The sequence below is a fragment of the Bos javanicus genome, chromosome 18, assembly GCF_032452875.1.
Source record: "Bos javanicus breed banteng chromosome 18, ARS-OSU_banteng_1.0, whole genome shotgun sequence".
NCBI lineage: Eukaryota > Metazoa > Chordata > Mammalia > Artiodactyla > Bovidae > Bos > Bos javanicus.
This window is the reverse complement of record NC_083885.1, coordinates 55,928,876-55,938,588: the sequence shown is the minus strand read 5'-3', so window position 1 is coordinate 55,938,588 and position 9,713 is coordinate 55,928,876. Positions and strand designations below refer to the sequence as shown.

The 9,713-nt window shown below is 41.2% G+C and overlaps 1 protein-coding gene across 5 annotated transcripts in view; it reads left to right on the top strand.

Moving 5' to 3' along the window:
• Positions 1 to 8,179: 8,179 nt before the first annotated feature.
• Positions 8,180 to 9,713, top strand: part of SLC6A16 (solute carrier family 6 member 16) — a 42,562-nt gene continuing 41,028 nt past the window's right edge. The window contains exon 1 of one of the 5 annotated variants that reach the window (XM_061388993.1): positions 8,180 to 8,365. The gene's annotated coding sequence lies outside the window, so the exon portion shown is untranslated. Of the gene's footprint in view, positions 8,417 to 9,713 lie in introns of all 5 variants that reach the window. The other 4 variants (XM_061388992.1, XM_061388990.1, XM_061388989.1 and 1 more) reach the window with 4 other exon arrangements.

The following is a 9,713-nucleotide window of genomic DNA, read 5'->3' as shown; positions in this document are numbered from 1 at the left end:
CTCTGAAATCTCCCCTGACATCCTGCAGGCTTCTCACTTGTCAAGTCCCAAATCCCCATAGATGTTTATTTAACATTATGGATGTTCCTACCATCTCGACATGTACCCAGGAAAACCAGACCTCCTTAGAGAGCCAGTTCCCCCTCTCTCTTCTGAGCAATCTCATCTACCTTTTTTTTTTTAAGGCTCTAAATGTAATTTATTTTCTTATTAATATCATAAAAAATCAATTCATATTAGTAATATTCTGATTTTTAACTCTAGGCTTTCTTTTTTTTAGCCCCAATTTTATTGAGGAATAACGGACAAGTATGATTATGTATATTTAAAGTATACGGGACGATTTTATATATGTGTATTATATATATACATATATATAGTGGAATGATTACCATGCTCAAGATAATTAACATGTTCTTCATCTCACATAGTAAACAGTGTTTGTGTGTGTGTGTGTGTGTGGAACACTTAAATGTACTCTCAGCAACTTTCCAGCACACAATAGTGTATTAACTATGTTACCATACTGTACATTTAGACCCTCAGATCAGAACTTATTCCTCTTATAACTGAACATTTATACCCTTAGATCTATGTCTCCCCATTTTCCTTACTCCCCAACCCATCCTACCATTCTATAATCTGTTTCTATGAAACTGGACTTAAAATTTTTTTTTAAAGATTCTACATATAAATGATACCAGTATTTACCTTTCTATCTGTGGCTAATTTCATCTAGCATAATGTCCCCCTCAGGTTCATCCATACTGTTCCAAGTGGCAGGACTATCTTCTTTTTTATGGCTGAATAATATTCCATTGTAATACATATATTAGAAATATATATATATATATAATCACATTTTCTTGATCTGTTCATCTGTTGAAGGACATTTAGATTGCTTCCATATCTTGGCTATTGTGAATAATGCTGCAATGAACATGAGTGAAAAGATATCCCTTCAAGAAACTGATTTCATTTCCTTTAAATATATACCCAGAGTGGGATTGCTGGAGCATATGGTGCTTCTATTTTTAACTTTTTGAGGCATCTCCATACTGTTTGCCATAGTGGCGTCACCAATTTACATTCACACAAAAGTGCGCAATGATTCCTTTTTATCCATATCCTTGCCAAGACTTGATATCTTTTCTCTTTTTGATACCAGCTATCCTAACTCTTACGAGGTGGTATCTTATGGTTTTGATAGTTTTGATTTACATTTCCCTCATGAATAGTGGGGCTTCCTAGGTGGCACTAGTGGTAAAGAATCCGCCTGCCAATGCAAGACGTAACAGATGTGGGTTCAATCTCTGGGTCAGGAAGAACCCCTGAGAAGGAAATGGCAACCCTCTCCAGTACTTTTGCCTGGGAAAACCCATGGACAGAGGAGTCTGGTGGACTATAGTCCATGGGGTTGCAAAGAGTTGGATGCGACTGAGCAACTGAGCATACACACATGTGCACACACACATGATTAGTGATGCTGAGCACCTTTTCATGCCTCTATTGGCCACTTGGATGTTTTCTTCAGAAAAAAATTGTCTATTCAAATCCTTCCCCCATTTTTTCAAATTGAGTTATTGGCTTTTTTTGCTGTTGAGTTATAGGAATTATTTATGTAATTTGAATGTTAGTCCTTTATCAGATATATGGTTTGCAAATATTTTATCCCATTCTCCATTGAAAAGGGTGTCTTTTCAATATATCATTTCCTTTTTTAAAAAAGTTGTATTTATTTATTTTTGGCTGGGCTGGGTCTTTGTTACTGCACCAGCTTTTCTCTAGTTGCGGTATGCAGACTTCTCATTGCAGTGGGTTTTCTTGTTGCAGAGCTCGGGCTGTAGGGCGCTTGGGCTTCAGTAATTGCAACGCCGGGCTCTAGCGCACAGGCTCAATACTTGTGGTGCATGGACTTAGTTACTCTGCATGTGGGACCTTCCCAGGGATGGAACCCGTGTCTCCTGTATTGGCAAGTGGATTCTTTACCACTGACCACCAGAGAAGCCCTTGATTGTTTCTTCTGGTATGCAAAAGATCTTTGGTTTGATGTAATCTCACTTGTTTATTTTATTTTATTTTATTTTATTTTTTTTCACTTGTTTATTTTAGCTTTTGTTTCCTGTGCTTTTGGTGTCTTATCCAATAAATTACTACCAAGACCAATTTGGTGAAACTCAAGGAACTGTTTTCCTATGCTTTCTTCTAGTTTTATAGTTTCAGGTTTTACATTTAAGTCTAATCCTTCTCGACTTTTGTGAGTGGCGTATGATAGTGGTTCAGTTTCATTCTTTTGCATCTGGGTATGCAGTTTTCCCATTTATTGAAGAGACTGTTCTTTTCCTATCATGTGTTCTGTGCACCCTTATAAAAATTAGTTGACTGTATATGCATGAGTAAATTTATGGGCTCTCTATTATGTTTCACTGGTTTATGTGCTAGTTTTTATGCCACTACCATATTGCTTTGATCACTATGACTTTGTATATATTACAAAGTTTGAAATCAGGAAGTACGATGTCTCCCATCGTGTTCTTTCTTGAGATTGCTTTGGCTATTCAGGGTATTTTGTAGTTCCATACAAATTTTAAGATAGTTTTTTTCCTATTTCTGTGAAAAATGCAATGAGAATTTTGATAGGGATTACACTGAATCTGTAGATTATTTTGGGCACTTTGGGATTTTCACAATATTGGTTCTTTCAGTCCAAGAACATGGGATATCTTTGCATTTATTTGTGTCTTATTCAGTTTCTTTCCTCAGTGTCTTATAGATTTCAATTTTCAGGTCTTTCAGTGTTTTATTGTTTTTGACACAGTTACCAATGGAATTGCTTTCATAATTTTTTTAAAGATAGTTTGTTGTTAGTGTATAGAAATGCAATTGACTTTTTTGTGTTGATTTTTATCCTGTAACTTTATTGAATTCATTTGTTAGTTTTAACAGGGTTTTTTTTTTTTTATAGGTTTTTAGGGTTTTCTACAATAGATCATGTTGTCTGCAAACAGATAATTTTCTTCCTTTTTGATTTGGATAAGTTTTATTTCTTTTTCTTGCCTAATTGTTGTGGCTAAGACTATGTTGAATAGAAATGGTGAGAGCAGGCATTTTTGTATTGTTCCTCATCTTAGAGAAAAGGTTTTTAACCTTTCACCATTGAGTATGCTGTTAGCTGAGGGTTTCTCATATAGTCTTCATTATGTTGAGTTACATTCCGTCTATACCTAATTTGTTGGAAATTTTTATCATGAAAGGATGTTGAGTTTTCTCAAGAGCTTTTTCTTCATCTAATGAAATGATTGTATGCTTTTTTATCCTTCATTCTGTTAGTGTGGTATCACATGGTTGACTCCTTCCTGTGAATCATCAAAATTTCCCTCCCTACCAATACTTTCCTATTAGCACACAATCATGCTATTATTTCTTCCATCTAAAAACTCATTCATTGACCACACATCCTTCTACACCTCTGTCCCATTTCTTCCTCTTCTTGATAACAAAATCCATTAAAAATTTGGCTATACTCACTGCTACTTCCTCTCTTCCAAGTCTCTCAATATGACTTTCATTCTGACTTGTTCACCAAAACCACTTTGGTCAAAGTCACCAATGATATCCATGTGGTCAATTCTTGGTCCCCATCTTACTTGACTTCTCTATATCACTGGTTGCGGTCCCCACACATCAGCCTCAGCTGGGCATTTGTTAATATTCTCAGTCCTCATCCCAGACCTACTGTAGTGGGTTGAATGTGGTCCCTCAAATTCACAGCCATTCTGAAGGAGATCAGCCCTGGGATTTCTTTGGAGGGAATGATGCTAAAGCTGAAACTCCAGTACTTTGGCCACCTCATGCGAAGAGTTGACTCATTGGAAAGGACTCTGATGCTGGGAGGGATTGGGGGCAGGAGGAGAAGGGGACGACAGAGGATGAGATGGCTGGATGGCATCACCGACTCAATGTTCTTGTCCGAACCACTGGAACCTGTGAATGTGACCCTACTTGTTTTTTTAACCCTATTTGGAAAAAGGGTCTTTGAAGATGTAGTTAAGGATTTCAACATGAGATTATTCTGGATAATCTGAGTGGGCCTTAAATCTAATGACAAATGTTCTTAAAAGAGACACTCAAAGCAAAGGCACTCCTAGAGGAGAAGAAGACAGAGGCAGAGATTGGAGTTATGCAGATATAAGCCAAGGAATGCCTGGAAACTACCCTTAGCCCACACACATCCTATTGTCTGCCTAGAAGCCATAGGAATCCTTCTGTTAAAACATGAGTCACTTCTTGACTCAGAACCCTCTAATAGCTTCTTATCTCACTCAGGGAAAAAAACCCAACTTCCTACCATGACCTCCAAGGGCCTCCATAAAATACTCTGACCCTTATTACTTCTCTTATCTCACCTATTACCCACCTTCCCTTCAATCACTGGGATCCAGTTATATTGGCTTCCTTACTGTTTCAAGAACCTATCAAGTATACTTCTGCTTCCAGATCTTTGTCATTGCTGTTCCCTCTGCTTGGAATGCTCTTCCTCATGTTGTTCCTGGTTGCTTTCCTCATCTCCTTCAAGTCTCTGCCAATGTCACTTCCTCAGAGAGGTCTTACTTGACTACTGTCTACAGTTCTCTGTCTTGTCCCCTGATAACACTCTGTCTTGCTTTCTTAACAGCACTCCCATGCTCAGAAATTCTTATTTGTTTATGTTTCCTGCTTTTGCAACTAAAATGTAAAATCTTTTTCACAACAGCATCCTGAGGGTCTAGGGCAGTGTAGGGTACATCATTCATTGAATATTTACTGAGACTTCCCTGATGGCTCAGTGGTAAAGAATCCACCTGCCAATGCAGGGGACAAGGGTTAGCGCCCTGATCCAGGAAGATCCCATATGCCATGGAGCAACTAAGCCTGTGTGCCACAACCACTGAGACTGTGCTCTAGAGCCTGGGAGCTGAAACTACTGAGCCCATGCACCTAGAGCCTGTGTTCCACAACAAGAGAAGCCACTGCAATGAGAAGGCCCTGAACCATAACTACAGGGTAGCCCCCACTCTCTGCGGCTAGAGAAAAGCCCATGCAGCAACAAAGACCCAGCACAACCAAAAATACAATTTAAAACAATTACTGACTGACATTTTTCCTGGTGTCTAGAATTCACAAATTTTCCTGCTCCAGGGCCTTTGCATAGCCTCAGGGACTGAGATGTTCATATTCCATTTTACACTTAGTAAATTATCCTTTATGTCTCAGTTCCAGTGTTACTTTCTCAGAGAACTCCTCTTGTAACAGAGAAGAACAACCCTAACTGCATATCGGATCTATTCCTTTAGGTCTAAACTTTGTGCTCTATTCCCTGTGCTTAGTCATCCTGGCTCCGCACCTTTGTAAAAGAATGTTGCCTATAGCCTGAAATACACATGATAGTCCATTCTCAAGGCTCTGACCTTTAGAAGTATAACACTCTTCCGTTCATATGAAGATAAAGAGCTGCAGAACAGAAAATAACTTGTCTTGTTGGACGCTTATAGGAACACTGTGATCAGACCCACATGGACAGCTTCAAGAACAGATTCCTGCACCAAGAAGTTTGCAACAACCAGCTACACCCTACCTCCTCTCTTAATATAAAAGAAGCCTGAATTTTAACTTGGGTAAGATGGTTCTTAGGGACACTAGTCCACCATCTTCTTGGTATGTTGGCTTTCCAAATAAAGTTTCTATTCCTGCCCCAGCAATTTGTCTCTGGATTTATTGGCCTGTTGTGTGATGAGTAGTATGAGCTTAGACTCAGTCATGCTTTCTCCAAATTAGGTCTCTGTGTTGAAGGATTGGATAATTTCCCTCAGATTGTGATGTATTTTTATAGCACCTAGCATTTTTCTTTATATCTTTTTGTTCAGTCATAATGATCTAAGCCTGTAGTCCTCAGAATGTGGCCTAAGGACTGCTGGTGGTTCCTGAGACACTTTCAGGGGTTCATAAAGTGAAAATTATTTTCATAATACTATTAAGATGTTATTTGCCATGTCACTCTCACTTTCTCTTGAGTATACAGCGATGTATTTTGGAAGCTACAGCATGTGAACTATTTTGACAAGCCGCACCACCCCCAACACCCCAAGCACAAATGATAATGCAACTGTCGTCTATTAAGCCAGGTGTTAAAAGAGATTTGCAAAAATGTAAAATACTCTTCTCAGTTCAGTTCAGTTCAGTCGCTCAGTCGTGTCCGACTCTTCGCGACCCCATGAATCACAGCACGCCAGGCCTCCATGTCCATCACCAACCCCCAGAGTTCACTCAGACTCACGTCCATCAAGTCAGTGATGCCATCCGGCCATCTCATCCTCTGTCATCCCCTTCTCCTCCTGCCCCCAATCCCTCCCAGCATCAGAGTCCTTTCCAATGAGTCAACTCTTCGCATGAGGTGACCAAAGTATTGGAGTTTCAACTTCAGCATCATTCCCTCCAAAGAAATCCCAGGGCTGATCTCCTTCAGAATGGATTAGTCGGATCTCCTTGCAGTCCAAGGGACTCTCAAGAGTCTTCTCCAACACCACAGTTCAAAAGCATCAATTCTTCGGCGCTCAGCCTTCTTCACAGTCCAACTCTCACATCCATACATGACCACTGGAAAAACCATAGCCTTGACTAGACAGACCTTTGTTGGCGAAGTAATGTCTCTGCTTTTGAATATGCTATCCAGGTTGGTCATAACTTTCCTTCCAAGGAGTAAGCGTCTTTTAATTTCATGGCTGCAGTCACCATCTGCAGTGATTTTGGAGCCCCAAAAAATAAAGTCTGACACTGTTTCCACTGTTTCCCCATCTATTTCCCATGAAGTGATGGGACCAGATGCCATGATCTTGGTTTTCTGAATGTTGAGCTTTAAGCCAACTTTTTGACTCTCCACTTTCACTTTCATCAAGAGGCTTTTTAGTTCCTCTTCACTTTCTGCCATAAGGGTGGTGTCATCTGCATATCTGAGGTTATTGGTATTTCTCACGGCAATCTTGATTCCAGCTTGTGTTTCTTCCAGTCCAGCGTTTCTCATGATGTACTCTGCATATAAGTTAAATAAGCAGAGTGACAATATACAGCCTTGACGTACTCCTTTTCCTATTTAGAACCAGTCTGTTGTTCCATGTCCAGTTCTAACTGTTGCTTCCTGACCTGCATACAAATTTCTCAAGAGGCAGGTCAGGTGGTCTGGTATTCCCATCTCTTTCAGAATTTTGCACAGTTTATTGTGATCCACAGAGTCAAAGGCTTTGGCATAGTCAATAAAGCAGAAATAGATGTTTTTCTGGAACACTCTTGCTTTTTCCATGATTCAGCGGATGTTGGCAATTTGATCTCTGGTTCCTCTGCCTTTTCTAAAACCAGCTTGAACATCAGGAAGTTCACGGTTCACGTATTGCTGAAGCCTGGCTTGGAGAATTTTGAGTATTACTTTACTAGCATGTGAGATGAGTGCAATTGTGCCGTAGTTTGAGCATTCTTTGGCATTGTCCTTCTTTGGGATTGTTATTTTTGGTGTGGAAATTAGTTATTAAAAATGTTATTTATGTTAAAGCAATGGATTTTTGTGTTATGATGCCAATACATATTTCAGAAATTTCTCATTTTAATATTGATAGATATAGCTCACATAAACACAATCTATATAAATATAACCCACAAAAATAATTGAGGTCCTTCATTTTTAAGAGTATCAAAGCAGTCCTAAGACCAGAAATTTTGAGTAAATCTTGGGTTTTAGAATCTTCTCTGTAAGCCCAGCATATTACTGAACTCTGAAGGCAAGATCCCCATCTGTCTTATAGGACATATATTTAGGGTTTGGCTAGTAGTATGGAAGCCTTAAGTATTACTGTCAAAAGGTTAGAAGGCAAGAAGAAATGAATGTGAAGAACGATTCCACCTCACCCTTACTTCCACATTACTCAGGGAAGTGGAAGTGAAGCCAGTGCTCCAGACTAGGGACTCGCCTTAGAGCCTGGACTGAACAGTGCCAGGAGGTAGAAAGGGAAGGGATTGGATACCCGGTCTAAATGGGAACATAAGGAAAGGCGGGATGGACGGACGCATGCGTGGAAGTAGGCGCGTGTGGGTACATGCACTTACATGTACAGGGAGGGAGATAGCTGTTGAAAAAGCGGAGGCACGGAGTCGCTCGCGCCTGCACGCGGGACGCGCATGCGCGCAGAAGAATGCGGGAAAGGCGCCAAGAGGTAGAGCGAGGAGCGTCGCGAGATGAGGCCTGTGGGGCCTGAGGCCTCGGTCGCTAAGCTTCTCAGTTGAGCCTTGTACACCCTCATTTTCGCCTGACTGACCAGACTGAAGAGCCCAGGCCTCGAGGGTGAGGTGAAATTGGCGCCTATGGGATCCCTGAAACGTTCATAAATCTCGGGTGTGTGAGGTTGGACGTCATGCCCTGAGGTCATCGGACTCAGCCAAGGGATAACTGGCCACCGTCCGGAGCCTCCCAGACTGCCCGGGCTCTGTGGAGCTGAGGGGTCAAACGGCCTGAGAGGACCCTCCTTTTTTCTCCCCTAGAACCTGGGAAACTGGTGTCAGCCCCTTCGCTCACCAGATTCGACTTTGAGGCCGTCCCAAGTCGCGACCCGCAGGCCGCGGTCCCCGCCCAACCAGGGAAGCCGATGGGTTCAGGCCCCCAGGCTGCAGAGACCGGGCCTTCACCGGCCTGTTGGGGACGAAGTTATTGCTTTTTTCTTGAGGAAGCTGGACACCAGCTCCTTCCTTTCGTTTTGGGGTTTATAGTTACAGGGAAAGAGGTAAAGGGGCACTTCCAGGAGCTCCGAGAGCTCCCTGGAAGCAGTGGTTGAGGAGAGTCTTTGCCGGGAAAGATGAGGTAGGGTCTCAGGCGTTGGGCCACCATCAGGGCCTCTCGGCTGCTAGAACACAAAGGGGCTTTCACGGGGTTGCAGGTGGCCCGTTTGCAGAATCTGTTCGCCCAAAATTAGTTCTCTTAGCAAGAGTCAAATTTACCAATTTACCAGAAAACGTCTAGATTCTGGTAAATTGACCAGTTTACACTTTTTGAATGTTTTTAAGAAAGGTGGATTTATTTTTCATAAACACAGTTTTCCTTTTTTTAGTGGAACTCAGTGTCAGGGTCAGTGTTAGCAAGAATTAGGGGGATCAGAAGTACGGGGGATCAGAAGTACTTCCTGTTATTTGAGTTATGGTTCATTTCAGTTGCTGGCAAACCATCTGGTAATAGTGAAGATTTGCCTTTCTTAGGTAGGCTGCCGGCTATCTGAGAAATATCTCCAGCTTCCTCAACTTGGTTAATTTTTGAACAAATCGAATTAAGATTTCTGTTCAATGCATGAAGCAGGGCACTCAAAGCCGGTGCACTGGGACAGCCCAGAGGGATGGGATGGGGAGGGAGGTGGGAATGGGGTGAGGGGAGGCAGGGGGATACATGTACAGCCCTGGCAAATTCATGGCACTGTATGGCAAAAACCACCACAATACTGTAAAGGAATTAGCCTCCAATTAAAATAAAAAAAAGTAAGAAGTACTAAGACACATACTGTTATGAATGACTTAACATTTGATAACATAATATGCTGCATGGGTTTTTAACTACCTTTAAAGAATAAAAGTCACTTAAAAAAAAAACCCAAATGAAAGAATTCCCTATGGATACACTTTAGGGTTTATCTTACTTGATTTGTGTT